The sequence below is a fragment of the Anser anser genome (genome assembly GCF_964211835.1).
Source record: "Anser anser genome assembly, chromosome: 12".
Classification (NCBI taxonomy): Eukaryota; Metazoa; Chordata; class Aves; order Anseriformes; family Anatidae; genus Anser; species Anser anser.
Window position 1 is genome coordinate 19,802,607 of NC_139733.1, and position 19,228 is coordinate 19,821,834.

The following is a 19,228-nucleotide window of genomic DNA, read 5'->3' on the forward strand; positions in this document are numbered from 1 at the left end:
GAGGAAAATACCACCCTGTTAGTCACTCCTGGGGAAGCGGGCCCATGCTGGACGTGCTGCTTGGCATGGCCGCGGGTGGTGCAGCCGCAGCACCCCCAGCCAGGCAGCTCTGACCCACCTGCAGCCGCTGTGCCGTCCCGCACATCTCACCCAGACCTCAGCCTTCCCCAGTTTTTTTCCCCTGGGGCAGCCCACAAAAGCCCCATGGGCGGTTTTATTGCTCAGAGAGACTGCTGCAGCTGAGCCCCTGCTGCCCTGCTTGCTATAGCACGTCCTCCCCAAATGGGGTGGTTTGTAGAGGGGAGTTTTAGTAAACTAGGTGTTAGGAAAAGAAAACTCATCAATCCCAAACCCTCCACCCACCGACCGACCCACCCTCACCCCTACAAAACCAAGCAAATTTTGCACAAAATTGCTAACTCTTATCAGAGCAAGAGGCGGCACAGCTGCACCCACTCTCCAGGAGCGACCCCTTCAAGCTGCAGCTCCCATCCTCCCAGACCCACTAATTTAGCATTCCCTAACGAGGGCCACAGCCCCACGTGGCTGACTCGCTTGATGTTATCAGACCATTAAAGCACTCATTAGAGAAGGGCTGTTTGCTCTTTGGCCTACGGAGCTCGGATGAGCTGCTGAGTAGCCGGCCAGGCTCCTGGAGGAGCATCTTTAAGAAAATAACGTCTGAGGATAAATTTACAGCTACGGCAACTGCATATTAAGTGCATTTTACCCCAGCTAGTTCTGTGTCACAAGTTGTCAGTACAGATTGGTGGGAAAAGAGTATGAAATATTCATGAAGTTATCAATGGCACCAAGATACCCAGCTAATTATGCTGCTCAGCACCTCCTCGCAGGCTCCGAGTACCCCGCGCCCGACTTGCTCGTTAGCGCAACCGCGCTTTGATTGTGCCTTTGTGGCAGCGCTTCCCCCGTGCCACTGCTGCACCTCTGTGCTCTTGGACCAGCTCCATCTTAATTAGCTGTGCTGCCACTGGAATTAGGCGACATGTTGTAGAAGTCACTTAAATTAACTTCTGACTCTTCCTCAGACAGATGGGGCCTCTGTACCCGTGCCTGCCTGTTCGGTTTGGTTAATCATTCCTCAAAGGGCTGTCGCAAACAGGCAGCAGGCCGCACCGTACGGGCGCGTCGGAAACGTGACCTTGCCTTCAGCTCTGCTGTTTGGAAATGAACGTGTTTCTTAGAAGGCATCTGCATCTCTCAAGGCGACTGGGTGAGGTATTTGGGTCACGGCCCGGAGGTTTCCAGGTAGCAGGGCCCCGCTGAGCTACTCACAACCCAAACAGCACCGGTTACAGAGCTCCCCTCCCTCCCGTGGCGGTGCCTGCTGGGTGCACACCGATGGGCTGCAGCATCGCCTTCCCACCATCATCGCCTTCCCAAAACTGTCTGTGCTGGGCTAGGGACTGCAGCTGGGAGAAGCTCAGATGGCACAGGGGTATTCTGGGGCATGCCAGCCTAAGTTTTAGATGGAATAGAATTTAATTTGAATTTTAAGATGTTTAAGTTTCCACAAACGTTATGGTTGTAGTTGATGAAAGTCTTTTCCAGCCTAAACGATTCTGTGATTCTGTGATTAGCAATGCTGGGAGCAATGCTGCTCTGCCCCACAAAGGGAGGATGCAGCTCCAGTCGTACCCCTGTGCTTGTGTGCAGGAGGGCACCCAGATGAGTGAACTAATGCTCATTGCAGGGACTTTTCTGAGATTTTCCTATCTACTAGGCTTCATCTAGAGCTGTGAGCAGACAGTGCTCTGAGTTTGCAGAGTTTTCAATTAAAAAAAAAGTAATGTGTAAGAGTTTGCCTTAGTTCCTCCCTGGAGGTTTGCTTTCAAATTTTCCCTTCAGTCAAGCCCAGATTTCAAAGTTCAGCTGGCTCCATCAGCACGCTTTGTGAGCATGCAGGGCAAAGAGCTTCCCCACAGCTTCCAGTGAAGCTCAGCCCTGGACGATCCTGCCTGATCCCGTGTGCTGCAGAGCTAAATAGTGCCATAACTAAAACCCTCACCTGCAGGAGCAGGGCTGGCGAAGACTAGCGTGAACATGGGTTTGGGGACATTTTTCTCATTTCTCTCAAGATGTGTTGCAAGATACCAGCAGTGCTGTGCTTCTTGTCTGACACGATAGCGTCTTACTGGTAGGACATACCGCAGCATTTGAGAAACTCGCAGCCAACAGCTTCAAAAAGCATCGCTTTCACCAGTCTCTTGAAACACTTCACCCTACCGAAGGCTTAGTTCAGTGCTGACACTGCTGCCAATTTATTTGAATAGCTTTACCTTTGGAAGGCAGGCATTATCTGCCATACTGCGGCCTGCCTGTTGCACGTTATCTTTCTTTACTGCAAGCACGGCACTTCAGCACATGCTTCAGTGTCACCTCACCGCATGCATTGCTGTAGCACTTGCAGAGTCAGGGTTCCGGTGCTGTAAAATCCTGCTGCTGCCATGTGGACAGGACTGGACGTGGCGTGGTGTCCCCTCCAAGGGGAAGGCGCTGTCACTGCATTACGGTCTCGCTGACTTGGGGCCACCTTCCGAGCACAGTGGGTTTCTGGGGAGCGGGGGACGGATGCTGCCTAGCTGCAACCACGTTTCTGCAGACTCTGGAATGAGTCTATCAAACTGAAGCGGGTTTGGAGGCCGTTCTCCCAGCTCTTGCTCCGTGATTATTTGCGTTAAATATTCCCACAGAAATACTTGTGGTGTGGCATTCATTCCCTAGCCCATGCTGAGATCTCCCGCTATTCCTGTAGTGATCCCCACACGCTGGCCCCCTCATAGTCGCTGTCTGCAGTCCCACAGGTCCCGTCAACTCACTTTTCATGGCTCCAGGGTCACCATTGCCTTCCCTGGGCAAACTGCCTTCCCCGTAAAGGAAAGAAACAGCTATCCGCCACACAATAGTGCACAAATAAGAACATGATTAAACCATGCTGGGTGCTGAGAGGCAAACTACCGCACTATGAAGTTCAAAAAGCCAGAATAATGTGATGGTTATAAAGACAGACAGCTCAGGCAAAGATTGCCTAGAGCACAGAATGATTGTCAGGATGGGCAAAAATGTAGAAAATCATGTGAGTGTGTAAGCTGCCAAAGCCAATTAATCCTAAGAACATTTTGCAACCATTAGGCTTCTATTACTGTGCATGCATCATAATTACGAGGGGTCTGCGTGGATATGATGGCAGATCTTTAACGATATCGAGTTTCCATTTGACCTTTAATTATCTTCATTGCATTTGTTTGTGTTGAATCGTTGCAGCATCTAAAGTTTGAAAGATTGACTCATTTATAATTCGTCATTTCAAGCGGTGCTGCAAAAGATCACCGAGCTCCTCCTGGCAACGAAGGCGAGGAGCCTGGAAGGGCTGCTCGGAGGAGAGGGGATGCTGCCCTGCCTCACGGCACTTTACAGGCAGCTCACGCCGCTAACATCAGAGCCTGAGAAACAGCAGGAACACGGAGATCAAGGAAACTTCTGCTGGTAGAGGGGTACAGAGAGGCGTTTCACTCGGCAGCCTGGACTTGAGCATCCTCCTCTGTGGTAGGGCTGGGGCAGCCAGAGCTGGGAAATACAGGTGAATGCAAACCGTACGGGGAAGGATGGGATCCACCTCTTGTGGCTGGCTTGAACCGGTGGCACAGCAACCCTGAGCTATCAGAAACGCTGCGCGGAGATTTCAGCTTTGTTGCCTGGGCTTATCTCCTGCTCAATAACAAACAACAGGGGCTTATATCAAAATTAGCTTCACACTTCCTTTAGCAACGCATCCTACCCCCGAAAAAGCTCTTTTATTCAAAGAACGTGAAAAGATGATATTTCTCAGCTTGCTGTACTGCTGACCTGAGTACCGTGACAAATATTTGCCACTTCTAGGGAAATTAGATGGGGCCCATTTTTAAAATCTGGTGGTTTTTTTATCTTCTATCCATTTGGTTAAAATTATTGCAAAATCTTGATAGTAGGAAACAGGGATGACAGGGTGAGAGAGCTAAATAGGCTTTGGTTTATCCTAAAAAATTAAGACAGAAAACTCACTGACTTGCCATTAACTGAAATATATTAAACTTCCCAAACTGAGCCCCAAGTCTGTGAGCTGCCCACCAGATCTTGACCTCCGTGGAGCTGACATCTCTTCCACACAGTGGGTCGCTCATGGAGCGTCTGTCCAGTTAGGGTTCTTGTTTTAGTTCCTGTCCAAGGAACGCTGACCTGCAGTCTCTGCCGCCACTGTTACCTTCCCAAAGCTCCTTTCAGCCTAAAGCTCTTTTGCTCTCAGCTTCCCAGTTCCTGCTGGCTTCAGACCTGCCCAGCAGCCGGGAGCCCCGTGCAGACTCTCAGTTCTCACCCCTGAACATTCACCCTCTGGGGCTGTTTCCTTACAGCCCTGTGCTTCCCGACAAACCAGGTGCTGTCAGTGCTTCCAGCCGCAGCCTTCCCGCTCTGCGTGGCGCAGACACCCTGTGGGCGAGCTGAAACCACGGCGATTTGGGGCAGCACAGCCCTGGGGCCGGTTCAGGTGCCTGACACATCGCCGCTCTCCCTGCCCTGCGGCGTGGCGGGGATCAAGCCAAAATCAGACCACTGCCGTTAGGCAACGCTTGCTGAGGCCAGCACACGATTCCCAGCAGAAAGAGTGGCCAGACCCTCATGTTCCTCCCGGCCTCCATCTCCCCAGTTTCTTTGCAACCAGTCACCATTTGGTATACAGTAAAGACAAGCCCATAGGTGGGACTGGAAGACTTGCTTTCTGTTCCCGTAATGTTTACTCTCCTGCTGTTGTCCCCTCACCCCCAGGGAAGTCAAGCAGAGGACAGACTCCGGGCAACTGGCCTTCAGTTTTATGTAGGGGATCTGCCTCTCTCTTCATCATCCTCCCAGATTTTTCCTCTCCAAACCTAGCTGTGACGACCAGCCTGAAAACAAAAGCCAGTCCTTCAGAAAAGTTCCACTGGGCCAAAAGGAGAGCTCTTACTTTCACGATTAAAAATAAATAAATAAATAGAAATAAAAAAAATAAATAATTCAACATACATCGGAACTGCAGCACCTCTGGCAGAAGAGGTCATCTCAGAGCATTCGCTTAGTCTTGCCTTTTTGAGGTCTCAAAGCAATTAAACAGATGGATTTCTTCAGACAAGCCATTACCTGCTAATCTTCTTTCTTTTTTGGGGGGGAACTGGTTGTGAACCGTGAGTTACACTTTGTTTTGTTTCCTTACCCAGATGTTATTTTAAGTGTCTGAGTTCTATAATTGCACAGCGCTCTGGGCAACTGAGACAGAGAAGCAGCATATAAATAAGGCTGCCTCGCCTTCCTGCTAGCGGTTACCCAGTCCCATTTGCTTTACGAGACGAGCAAAAAGGAGAGAGGCGAAGCAGCCTGTGCATGGCGGGCCGGGAGGCAGAGCCTGCGGGCTTCAGGGAGCGCTGGGACGGGCAAGGACACCTCTTCCAGGAAGGAGATAAACAGCAAAATAACCTTTTTGCAGGTCAGAGCGCATTGTGGGTTTTTTTTTTTTTGTTGCTGGTTGTCTTCTTTTTTTTATTATTTAAAAAGAAAAGAAAAGAAAAGAAAAAAAAAGCCTTCTGAAAGAGTCCAAAGAGTGGGACTCTGCTTATCTGCTGCATTTGCACATGGGCAGATGAAGCGTTCAACATGATAGTCAAGCAAGCAGCTCCACGGGCAGCATTTAGCATTTCATTTCAATATGCCTGCATTGCTTAGGAGCAGCAGAGAGCCTTGTGCCTGACCAACCTCACGGCGCTGTTCCCTGCCCCTCTTGCAGGCCAGCCCTGACCCCAAACCCTGCAAGCAAACCACCCCCGAGCTGCTCCTCTCCATCTCTACCACTCCGAGCTTCTCTTTTCCTTTCCTGTTTCTCTCTAAAACACACCAAAATGTTACAGGCGGTCTTGAGCCCTCCAGAGCTCATCGCTGACCACCGTGGTGTGGGTATTTACGGCCCATTTCCCCAGCCATACAGCTTGCACTGAAGATCAACCAACAACTGCAATGCCTCCTAATAACTGACAGAAACAATTGCTTTAGGTGAAGACTCACAGGTATTTAAACATGAGAAAAGTGCTTTGGAAGCCTGATTGAAACAAGCAGGCCAAAATCCAAATATAATTTTGTCCCCAGCCTTAGCACTGGTCATAAAACACAACTGGCTATCGTGTTATTAATTATTATTACAACTCCTTTCGCAGCGTTACGGAGGCAGAGCACAAAGATCTTTGCTATGAGTTGAATGTTGGCTCTGGCTGAGCAGAAAGCAGGTGAGCCCTCATGGGAGCACCTTTTGAGGCTCTTAGTTATTTAAGCAGTTTGTAGGAAGAATAGGGAGCTGTGCTGGGAAGGAGAGGTAGCTCCGAGCTCCTCGCCATGGAGAGAGCTTTCCTGGTTTGTCTACATCAAAGGCTCGTAGCTTCACCGCCTCCTCATTTGATCTTAATTCAGCTCAAAAAAAGCTCCGCTTCATGCATTTCTAGGTATGACTTAGACATGGAGCATGACGCAACGGTCCTTTGATGAACAAGGAAACGTAGACTGGGTATCGTCTGTGCCAGGACGATTTGATCTGCTTTTGGGAAGAGGTGAACACACAGCCATGCACGCACATGCATGCAGCTATAAATAACGCACGAGCTGCTCGCGAGGGAACGGGAGCTGAAAGCCCTGTTGATACAATTCATTGTCCCAGTTCATCTCTGTAATTTTATCACCCTAAAAATATCCGTGCAGCCAGCATTCTTTATGCAAGCTATGATAATTTCAAGCACAACACAGCGTGCCGGCAGGCGCTGTGACAGAAGCACGGGGACGAAGCCGGGCTCGCCTCTCGCTGCTGAGCCGGCGATGGCACCGCAGGGACAGGAGCTGAGGTCTGGCATCTGCCCGCTCCCCACCACCCCTGAGCAGCCCCAGCTTCCCAAGGAGAGGCTCCAAAAAGGCTCCCGCAGCACAAAAGCACTGATGGCTCCAAATAGGTGTCTGGCCCTGGGCTTCGTGTGCTGTATAGGTGGGCTGGAGCTGTGGCATTCAACATATGCCACGTCCTGGGGCAAAGCTCGGGTGAGACCAGCTCCTTACATCCATCCCTGTCCTGGGCAGCACTTATTCCCCGCCCTGCTATCACTGCACGTCCACCTCCAAAGCCAAAGGCAGCTGGGCTGTGTCAAACCCTTTCTGGGCGATCAGCTCCTAACGCCGTGTGTAACTCGCTGGATTATTGAAGATGTGGTGCCAGGCCCTGTAACACAAATCATTTCTGAAAGAAAAATTATCCTACAGTGTCAACAACACAGAGCTCCGGATAGGCCAGAAGAAAACAAGCTGCGAGGCATTTTGCTCAGATGAGGAAGTGAAAAGGCTCTTTGCCTGCATTTTACTTTGCACAGATGGAAAAGGAGCACATGGGCACTCTGACACTCATCACCTTTAATAGCTGTCCCAGGGCTAAATCCTCACTCGTCATGCTGAAAATGTAGGGGCGAGCCTGCAACTCATAGCCTTCAATAATAGAAGCAGCCATTTATAGAGAGATGTGAAATATTTAGACCGAAAGTGTTTCATTTCACTTAATTTAAAATCACTTAACACCTGGAAAACTTCTATAAATGAAATCACTGGAGATTCAGTTTCCTACTCTGTCCAAATGTATCCGGAAAAGAAATGTGTCCATTTTCTGGGCAACAAATGCTCAATTGCAGATTTTCTGGATAATAAAATCTCCAGCCTAGCTATTTAATTATTCAGCTGACTGGTGGAGGAATATGAAGCTATGGAAATCTAAAGCCATGTGCCGGGAACTCTGGAGTAAGTTACAGCAAACGTTTGCTTTAAAAAGACACCAAATAAGCTATTTAGAAGCTTATACTTATGAGATAATGATCATTTAATAATTATGCAAGGAATTGCCATCTTCGCTCACATAATCTCTCCTCAAAAGGCCAAAAATATTTTCTTTTTTAGAGCTCCATAAAACAGGCATGTTTTCCGTGCCAGAGTTTTAAACCGAGATCGCAATCCTGCCACGGGAGGCACGTGGCCAGGCTCGTTCATGTCAGTGGGCTCCCGGACAAGCATAAATCTCCTGCCATAAAATCGCGGCGCTGAAAGAGGCCTAAGCACCCCCTTTGTGCTACACTTGCTGAGCTCCTTGCTGCCTCCCTGCCTGCCCCAGGCACCTCCAGGCAGGCGGTCACACCTTCGCCACGCGTCCCCACGCTAACACGGGTCCGGCTAGCCGGCCAGAGCCGGGATCCAAATGTGTTCTCATGGCTCAGACAGTTATTAGCCACAATATACTTCCAGCATTAGGTAATTTGTAATTACGTGACTAATTACATCACCAACGGAGTGCAATCTGCCATTTCTGGAATTCTCTCACTAATCAAACGCTGTCCTCGAGGCACGAGAAATATGCTGACACAGAGCAGCGGGAGCGACAAATCACAGCATCCTTGTTATCGCAGCATCCCCGCTGAGCCGCTGCTGATCAGATGAGCCTGCAGGAGCCTCAGCATGCTCCAGCCGACTCAAACTGTGCCTCTCGTCACGCTGCAGCAGCCAACACAGCCCAGATTGCCAAGGAGGCATGTGGGAAGGAAGCAGCTCCCGCACCAGGACAAGCTCTGGCCTCCAAGGGCTCAGGCCAGGAGGAAATGCAGGCTCCTGGCTGCTCGCAGGGATCCAGAAGAGACTGCAAACTCTCCTCCCTGCTCTGAGTTTTGATCACCCAGCCCAGGCCACTCTTTCCACAGACTCGTTGCTGTTCTGCAAAACCATTTTTTTACAGCCCGCAGACACGGCTGCTGCGATGAGCTACGTGGTGGCAACCAGGCACCGGTTCGGGATGCGCTGCCCATAAGGCATCAAGGGGGCATCGTGCGCAGGGGTGTCCTCTCCTCCACCACAGCTTAACCCCAGAGGTGCCCTGGGCCGGCTCCTCAGGCACTGTGCTGCTGGAGAGCTTCCCCAGCCCTCAAACACCCTCTCGAGAAATAACTGGGGAGCCAGCTGCTTCTGCAGACTGGCAAAAAAAAAACCACAACAGAATTAAATGTTTAGCTAGGGTCTTTCTAAGGCCCTGTTAACATTTTTCAGACCTAAACCCCATCAGTATAATCAGGCTCCTGAACGGCCAAAGGCAAAGTGGAAAGTCGTCGTATTTTTGGAGTGCTTCCCCTTCCCCATCGACTTTTCCAGACCTGACTCTACTTACTCGCTCCACCACTTGTCTCTCAGGAGGTCTCAGGCACCTCTAGATGTGCAATATTGGCTGATTTTGTCTCAATAAAACTTGTTGGAGGTGGCACTGGGGCAAACCCAGCTCCACGGGTCCCACAACCGGGCTGCAGCGGTGTGGGCGCCGCTGGGGACAGGCGGTGACAGAAACACAAATCATTTGCCTAATGAGTGGACAAACTTTTTGCTAGCTGCTTTCACTGGGTTTCCAGTGGAAAAATCTTGATTTCTCCTCCCAGGCTTCTGCTATTGGTCCGTGCTCTTCCTACTGTTGTCGTCATCCCGGCTAGCCCTTGTCTGCTCGGGAAATTCATGGTATGTATATTTTTGTGCATGGTGCTCTTGAGATGTCTGAAAAATGTTCCTGTGTACCAGGCACTGATGTATCACTCTCTGGAGAAGATAAATTTCTGTCTGCTTCCTTCCTCCCTGTTACAGTACGGGGTGAATACAGATTTGTTTGGAAAGGTTGGGTTAAAACAGTAATATGCTTTTCTCTTCTTGTTATGTTTCATATAATGCAGCAATTCCCATTTCATGTTGAAAGTATGAGAGATCTACATCTGAACAGATCCTTGGCTCACTTAGCTGAAGATGTCTCATAATGGTCTAACGCTAACTTTGCCTTTAGGATTTTCTGTCTGATGTTCACAATTAAAGGGGGGAGAAGACGCTTTATTTTTGGTGGCTGGAGCTGCTGCGAGCTGCTCCGCAGCCCCCCTCCTCCTGCCCCAGCCCACCCCAGGTGAGACCCCCGGGCAGGATCAGTGCCTGCTGCCTGTGTCGGGGCAGGGACCAGGTCTCCAGATTTCCCCAGGGTGTCCCAGTCCCACACAAGGACGGAGCAGCGGCACGCAGCACAGCGATGAGCCCTGCCTCCTGGCAGGTCTGCCCCAGGCACCCGGCTAACCCTGGGGCCCATCGCAGCTAATGGAAAAGGTCTTTAACGGGGCTCCAGGGCCGGCCAAAAGTGATGAATGAAAATTGTTTGACGGTAGAATAGCCGGAGCTGTGACTCTGCTGCTTAAATCCCAACAAGATGAATCCTCCGGGGTCTCAGCCACGTCCCCTCACATGCCAGGGCATGGGGGACCAGGCACCCACCCCTCCTGGAGGATAACCAAACCAAACTTCTTCTCGAGGCACTGCCATGGGGTGTCTTTGGTGCTGTCAAAGAGCAGGGCAGCTGCTGCCATGCAAGAAAAGGATGGGCATTTAGTTTATAACTAACAATTCCTCTCTTTCACCAGAGCTTTAAGCCCAAGGTGGGAGTCATCTCCTGAGGCCGAGACAAGAAGAACAAACAGAGTGATGGAGGATGATGTTTGAAATGACAAACGCATATTAGGCTTTGTGAAAAATAAAACTCCCCATGCTGCCATTTCCCAGCCCTGGAGGCCTGAGGGACACGCTGCTCCCACACAGGGGACGTCCCTGTCTCTGCTGTAATGGTACTGCAGCTTCCACGCACACGGAGAGCTGATGAATTAACCAGAGAGAAGAGACTGCTGCTACAAGGGAACTTGTGGGTTTTGAGCAAGGCTACATGCAAAGATCACAGCTCTACAAAGTGTTCCCCACCACAAGGCCCATTGCTCTCACCATCCCGGTCCCAAGCAAGCTCTAGTCCCTGCGGGCGGGCAGACCTTGTGCTGCAGCTGGAGCAGAGATTCCTGCATTTAGCTCCTGCTGGAGGCCTCGTGAAGCCTGAGCACAGTGCCACAGGAGTGTCCCCCACAGTCAGGTAGGGTGGCCAAGCTCTTGTCCCTCCTTCCATCCCCTTGCCAACTGTGAAAGGCTAGAAAAAGCACCTCTCAATTATGAAAGAAAGCAAAGAAAGCACACATGTAGGAGTATTGTCAATGAACAGTTTGCAAAGGAACTCAAAGTACAGGACTGCTTTCAAGATAAACTCACAATATTTTCCAGAACAACGAATCCACAGGAAACTCTTCCATCAGCTTGTTGGCAGCTCCAAAGCTGAATGCCAGTAATCTGGCAGTGAATAGCTGGCATCCAGCACGTTACAGGTTTAGAAGCTCACCAGTTTCACCCCCTCTAAGTGTTGTGGTAACCTCATTACTCATTACAGACATTACTCATGTCTGTAACAAGATTTTACCTTTACACTCATTTTGCACCCAAAGCAACGCACCCAAAACGCCCACCCTGACTGCAAGCAGCTCAGAGAAAAGCTGCCCTCCACTCAAGCCCATAAGAAGGTAACTGAGATCTTATGAAAATTCATTGTCCTTCCTTAGAAAAATGCACTAAGAAGATGTTTATAAGCATTGGGCATCACCTAAAATAAACTTTTTGTCTCATGTTCATGCAGTGCTGACACCAACTTACTCCAAACATAAGGAGATCTTTGTACATGTGCAAAGTCCCAGTTCTTCTGTCCCTCGGTCCCACAGTGTGTGTGATGGAGACCAACATATTGTTTATTTGATAATTAGCCTCATTATAGGCAACTTGGAAGCTCTTCAGTCCACTAAAATATGCCCTGAGTGCTGCAGGTATGCAGCAGCTGACAAATTTGAACAGTTGGACAATGCTGATGCCACCATCCTTCACCAGAATTAACTGGCCAGCTCGCACACGGATATAAGCAAAAAGGGACCTTTCACAGTGAAACAGACCCCAGCTGTCAAAAGTGAGTGGCAGATAGCAAGGCTGCCCAAGACAGACCGGAGAAAACACAAAAACACATCTAATCCTTCCCTTGGTCTGGGAACGAGCAGCATTTCAGCGGGTGCACTCAAAAACCCTCACCAGAAGTTCGTTTTACTCAGGCAGTTTTCCATAAACGTACACGTTTTTAACATCCTCCATGTACATCGGATTTCTTTTGCAGACAAGAAAAACAAGGAGTTCCCTTAGTGATGATGTGTCCATGTAATAGAAAATGTGTCTTCGGAGCTGGGAACACAGGGGAATAGCAAACAGAGTGCAGTTTGGCTCATGACATGTCCTTGGAAAAATCTCTCGTTTTGGCTACATTTAGGGAAAATTACCCTATACTGGCAGCAGATGAGATTTAGATTGATCAACAGTGAGCGAAGATGCAAGGATTTGGCCCTAGCAAATCCTTGTTTCGGCGCCTACATTCTTGCTATACGTCATTTGGTTACTGAGAAGGGTGTAGAGCACTGCACCCCCTTCATCCCCTCACCCACTAGCTTCAGATACTGATATACAATTTACAATTAAAAAGAGAGAACAGAAGCAAAGTGAAGAACAAAATATTTGCATTGTTGCAAACTGCCAGCTTGCCTGAACTGTGAAGTCCCCAGACTATTTTGGGATAATTCGGCACCTTTCAACTGTCACACAGAATTTCATGGGGGATGATGCTTGGCATTGTTTATATGACATTAGCATCACCTTTTCATCCTACTGGGGACCATCAAATGCAAAATTGGATTAAATTTGGCAGATCACATTATATATGGGGAAGTGAGAAATATTGCTATATCACAATTGATTTTCCCAAAGGCACCAGGCAACCTCTGATATTTTGATACTGAGATGATAAATAATTTTCCACTGGTAATTTCCATATTCAGTAAGCTGAGACATTTTTCTCAGTATGCAAATGAGATATATTTAAAGCACCGCTTTATGTTGCTTACAATTAGATTGATTTGGATGGCTGCAGGAGGCTGTTTGTCTTGGCGATACTGAATGGGCAGGAGCAGAGGTAAGTCCTTCACGCAACAGAGCCTTCAACCTAAACCAGATTTGCTCATTGGACTTGGATGATCATGAGTTTTATGCCTTGGATGAAGCCTCAAACATCAAGAAATGCTGCTGTGACACCACATTTTCATGAGCCACGTGCCTGCCTTAGCCAGTTACATTGCAGAGGTTACCGGTGCAAGCCTCCTCTTGCTGGCTGAGATGTTTGACCCCTCTCCCACAGAACAACAACACCGATTTACCCATGCCTTCTCCTAAAGCTTTGGCTCGGCAGGTCACAGGCCCCGCTTCACCCAGTGAAAACCATCAGAGATGGCTCCGATGGCCTCCAAGGACTACATAGGAGATAGAGCAAGAGACAGGGTAATCTTAATATACCTGAGTCTTAATGCACAGAGCCAGAAGGGCTGTGAACAGCAAAAATGAAATAAGACAAAGCACGTGCAGTGGTGCCGTGCCCTGCTCTTCCCGCAGCCCTTCCTGCCCGGCCCCAGAAAAGCCCTCAGACAGGGGCTCTGCGATGCGTCAAGAGCAGGCCTGCTGAGACCATCGTCACTCCAAAACACGTGTCAAACGATGCTTGATGGTTTCTTCAGCAGAGGGTGTTCCTTGCTGCCTGGAAACTTAGTGCCCAGCTTGAACGTATCAGTAGGAATTTGCGTTTTCTAAGGAACAAAGCTGCTGCTTTCCAAATACCAAACCCCCTCTCTACATCCTGAGCTGAGCACCCCAATTTAAAGGCTGTCATCTGTTTGTCCCCAGAAGAAAACTCAGGAGCAACAGAGCAGCCCATGAGATGAAGCCTGTCCTGCTCCACGGAGCTCAGCCTTCCCCCGAGCTTCAGCCACCACGCAGCACAGAGTTAAAGAGAGCAGAGCCTGAGCCAGTTACAAGTTTCTTTCCCTTGAGGCTGTTACGAATATGATAAACTTTTTTTTTTTTGTGTTGTCTAGAGTTTAATAAATGCTCATATGTATTATTCATCTGGAATATTAACCCCAAATCCTATAATAAAATAACTCAAGCATTTCAAGCCATCTCAGAGGCTTTCTAAATCCTTGCACGTTACTAATTAGGCTACATTGGAGCAACTGTTCAATAAATTTTACAGTCAGGTTTCGTCTCTTTAGAAAGGGCAGACTACAAATTCACGCAACTTAAAATGGAAGGTAATGAATTTGGAGCATATTCTGTCTATAGCATGCAACCAACAAGTGGGAATAATAACAGTAACAGCACTTTGAGATAATAGACTATTTAAATTCATATTTGTAGGAGCTGTAGACTAATATACAGTGATCTACAGATGAGATGTGGTTTCCCTGAGGGCGCAATCCAGACTATGCAGGGATACACGTTTTCAAATGGAAGAAATCTCTCCCGGTTCTCCCACGTTAAGATGCCCTGTGAAGAGGGGCCCTGGTGGGGGTCTCGAGTGCAGAAACCTCGTGTCGGTTTGCAGGAGGAGCCCACGGTGTGGTCCCCTTAGAGCTGGGACTGCTCTGGTTCAATATCAGATACCAGGTGCTCCTGTCTGGGAAGAAACAGGTTCGCCCTGTCCCAGTGAGGGCCCGGACTGGGCTTAATGGTTGGCATAGGCAGATATTAAAAAGTCATTATAGGAATCTTTAGCAGCACATCTGGCATTTCGGTGCTTCATGCAATGATTTTACTCTCGGAGGATCCAGAGCTCTCAGCAGCGGTTACAGCAACCCCCAACTGCGTGACGGGAACCCAGCCCCGCTCATTTCCACAACTGGAAGATGAGTTTTGTAAGGATAAAATCTACATCTAGCGGGGCTCAGGTTCTGGTGTCCAGCCAATTCGCAAAGCCTTAGAAAGCCTCTTCTCTTCCTCCATACGCAGCTGAACCAGTACTGGCATGTGATGAAAACAGTGAATCCCCTCTCTGAGCCAGCCAACACAAATCGTTTAATTCCTGGCCTGCCAATGGCTGCATTTTAGCATTGTCTCACCAGACCTGGAGCTGAGCAAAATTTGGACAGCAGTTATTATAGCTGTGCAACACCACATCCTGGCTTTTGATCTCCAGCGCTGGCGTAAACCAGGTCCCCAGGGACCAGAAGTCCCTTGGGGTAAAGTTTCTGTGTCCCACATCAAACACTGCTGGGAAGCACAGATCCAGCCTTCAGTAGTTGTATCATGTTTCCAGTTGTCTGCAGCGTTACAATGCCAATGATTTATTCATTCGTTTATTCCACTCTTTGCATACAGGCTGTAAGTCCGAGGGCAAGCACGGCACAGTCTTGCTGCAGCTACGTGCACTGTGGGCTTTGGGGAGCACAACAGCAGGTGATGGATGGCACCTCCTTGCCTCTAATTTCTCCCAGGCAAGCACCAAGACCACAAGATCTACAAGACACATCAAAAATTGGCAGAGGACAAAGCAGAGAAGGGGCGTCCTCAGGGAGCAGCACCCCAGGGGTGGACAGAAGCGGGAAGGGTAAGAGAGAGCCAGGCAAGGGAAAGGAAAGCACAACAATCATCTCTGTGATGAAATTCAGGACTTTCCTGGGATTTTCTTGATGGATTGATGAGAAATACTATGACATGAAGGAAGTCTTGCAATGCTTTCACCCCTTGGACTGCAATAACTGCTCTTTGTTTGTGGTGCTGCTAGGAGAAGAGATAAGTCTGGAAAATGCATCGCTTACCCAATTTACACCAAAAGGGCACCAGAGCAGGAACAGACCCTAATGGATGCTGTTCTTGCTCAGAAAATCTCTCCAGAGAGCCGTGGCGCTGGGAGCATGACCTTGGGCACTTCTGTCCCCTCTGGCACCTGCTGCCACCCTCGGGTGCAGCCTCAGAGCTGCGGGACACGCTGCCATCCCCACCACACCCGGCCTTGCCCAGGGGATGCCCTTGGCCCCGAGCAACTCGTCGGCACTGCATGGAGCCACCTCTCTACCCAAGGAGGTGTCAGGCAGCTCAGGGAAACTCTCCAGCACAACCGAGGAGGTTTCTGCAGCTCTGACCTCGCAGAGCCTGGTGCTTGCAGAAATCCTCGTGCTGGCTGCTTGCACAAGGCCAGAACGAAACCCTCCTCAAAGTTACAGCTTTAAATTAAATTCTTTCGGCAAGACCTGAGTCATCCCTGTCCTCTTGTGCAGTGTATTAACGTTAACTGTGCTCTCTGATTTTCAGAACCAAGAGTTACAGCTCTCACGCGTTTCCTGTGCTCGGCCTGGGGCACAGGGGGCTGAATGGGAACGAGCATGGGCCACGAGTTGGGGCTTGGATGGGCACAGCGTCTGGCCTTGGGGCACAGGCACAGAGCCATGGCTACACAGGGGTACGGCAAGTCAGAGTAAACATGGGCTACGCTTAAACCTAACAAGTTTTGGTCTAATACTGAAGATGAAACAAAGCTGGGTCAAGTTAAGGGGGTCTTTATCCGAGACAGGAACTCAGTTCAAACAGAGAGCCCTCATTAACTTGGTTAAGAATTCACCAAGGCACCTTCCAGAAACATCCCCAAGATATTGCTGTACCAGTGAGAAATTAGCATCATTACTGTCATGATGCAATGATCTTCTTTATTAGTTTTCCCTTTAAAATTCAAAAGGGAGACGTGTGATATTAAACAGCGCATGTACTCAGGGAAGAAACACGTTGCCTGTACGCAGAGGGTGCATCAGGAAGTATAAATGGCTTGGAGCAACTGTGCTAACGGGCACAGAGCCTGTGCTGTAACCAATTACTTTGTCATTAATAAAAAAAAAAAAAATAAAAAGAGTTAGGCATCCCAGTGACGTGAAAAGGAAAATAGGAAGTTCATTAAAGGTAAGCTCAAGCTGGCACAGCAAGCCCCTTTCTTTGCTGCAGAAGGGAAGAGGCCACGCTTTTCCCTATCTGCCTCGGTACCCACCGCAACACAGCACTTGCCTGCAGCACCGCGCCTCGCACATCCTCAATCAGCCATCCCTGACAGCATCACCCTCTGATGGAAGCTTTAAAGCGTCTTTCATCCAGTGACTGGAGGGCTGGAAAAAAATGATGCTTTTCCTCTTCCTCCTAAAGGTCTGAAAAATGAGAGTAATGAGCTCAGAAAAGGCTCTCTCCACGCTACTCGGCACACCGCTCGGGAGACTGAGGGGCCAAACAGTCTCTAATGAGTTCTCCAAAACTCGGGACCCGCTGGGCAGCATCTTCCCATAACCTGTCCCGTGCCTCTGTGTGACCCTGGTGCCGGCCGCGGCAGGGACCTGGACAGGCTGCAGCAACCATCTCAGTCTGCTGTGCATTAAGGACAGTTTATAACAACCGCCTTGTCACGAACAAATGGGCTTCAAATTTTGAGCGAGCGCCACTAGTGCCAGATCCAGAGCGTGTCATTGCTGAAATCCGAGGGCGAAACCCCGACAGTGACAGCGGGCTGATGGATGAAGATCTTGAAGCTTGTCCCAGCTCCCAGGAAAGCAATAAATCAATGACACGGGAAAACCCCAAGCCCCTGAGTGCTTTAAAAGTCAATAGTAAAATTTAAAATCAATGGGAAGGCTGGCAGGGAGGCAGCGCAGGGGCGGGTGCGCGGAAGGGACGGCAGCTATTGTTCAGCTGGGGTAAGCTGCCAGCACGCTGGAGCCTATAAGCCAATTTTACTTCATAATCCCACTAATGTGGAATGACACTGGTTGTAATCCTTCAGTGATTACAGTGCAGACCAGTGCCTCGGCATCTCTGGGAGGATTTAAGGGACAGTGCAGCATCCAGGAAGCCGTAGCCAGATCTTTCCAATCAACGAGAAGAGAATATTCAGGCACGGAAAGCACAGAAGTTGTCTATCTGGCAACAAAAAGGAGAGCAAAGCCAGAGCTTCCTCGCTGCGCTGGCTGCCAAGTGCCTCTGTGAAGCGGAGCCCAAATGCAGAGAAGAAGGAGAAGGGGGATACTCACAACAGGACACCGAAAGCAGAAAACTCGGCCAGCATCGGAGCAGGCCAGGAGCACGGGGACTGCCCTGGGGGCTGACACACAGTGAAGAGAAGGGAGGTGATCTGTGGGATCAAGGGGATTTTGAACAGAACACGTGAGCTCTCCCTGCTTGCACGAGACGGCTCCAGGAGAGGAGCCAGGCGTGAACAAAAGGGAGCCAGGACCTCTTGATCTATCCTGTACCCCCACAGAGACCCTAAGGACTATTGCTGGGACTCCTGCCCACCCTGAGGAGTCTCCCTCACCACCAGAAGTCCCCCAGCTTTCAGTGAAGATGACCTTCAGAGTAACGCCACATCTGAGCCTGGAGAGATCCCCATCCCGGAGCCCAAAGAGAGCCCAGGCAGGCCGCCTTGTCTGTAAATTGCTACCGAGAGCTTAAACTATTGCTAATTTATTGGAAGTGTCACTTGTACGTATTATCGATGATGATTGTCAGGCTGAGGAGCGTGAAACTGGAGCACAGTTGGGAGGTTTCAGAAGCTGGTGAGCCACTGAGGGGGGTTGTTAAATTATCAGCTGCATATTGAGAACAGCTGGAACAACTCCAAGAGCCGAGGACAGATGCAAAATTGTTGGAAGGATTGATTTAACATCATCACCAGCAGCCTTGTATAAGCAACGCAGGCCAGGAGGCCTGAAGAACAGCTGGTCAGAGTGGACTAGCTGAATTATTGCAACAAAATTAGATAAAAAAGCACAGAGGAAATGAATGCAGCCCTTTAGAGGGAGGCAAGAGGCTTTCCATGCTGGAACAGCTGGAGGGCTTGGAGAGACTGTTCTCTCCTGATAGTAATCACTAAATTAGTCAAATTCAGCCAGTGAAGATGTCTTGTTACGAGCATATGGAAGTTGGGGTTTAACTGTCTGCTTTGCATAAGCGTGTTCAAAGGCACCGTAACGCCTCTGCTTCGGTGCAGAGGAGATCTGAGCGGCACAGGGTGGCAGGGGGTGGCCACCGCTGGGAGCTGCCCAAAGCAGAGGGCAACCCCGGGACCGGGAGCGACACAAGGGAGGCAGACGCTTTCCATCACCCCCAACAGAAGCGCCTGCATTGCTTTTCCCCAGGTGAGGCACCCCAGACCCTTCCCTAGCACTGCTTCCCCTGGTCACTCCGGTTGGCCGTTCCCACGGGTGGCACCAGCCCCAGCTGGCTGACGCCACTTGCCCACGCCACTGGCATGACAAGACGGTCCTCTGAAGGTGGTGGGGGTTTATTTTTTGTGAGATTCAAGGGGAAAACAAACAAACAAAAGACTTTCAGACTGTCAGCTCAAGCAAAAGGCAAAGGA

General features: G+C 49.6%; 1 protein-coding gene across 9 annotated transcripts in view; it reads right to left on the reverse strand.

Annotated features, from left to right (window-relative positions):
• Positions 1 to 19,228, reverse strand: part of PROK2 (prokineticin 2) — a 97,050-nt gene that overhangs the window by 25,702 nt on the left and 52,120 nt on the right. For 2 of the 9 annotated variants that reach the window (XR_014571521.1, XM_083795657.1), the window contains exon 1: positions 119 to 399. The exons of 2 other annotated variants lie outside the window; for them this stretch is intronic. The gene's annotated coding sequence lies outside the window, so the exon portion shown is untranslated. 5 more of the 9 variants (XM_083795650.1, XM_083795655.1, XM_083795652.1 and 2 more) reach the window with 4 other exon arrangements.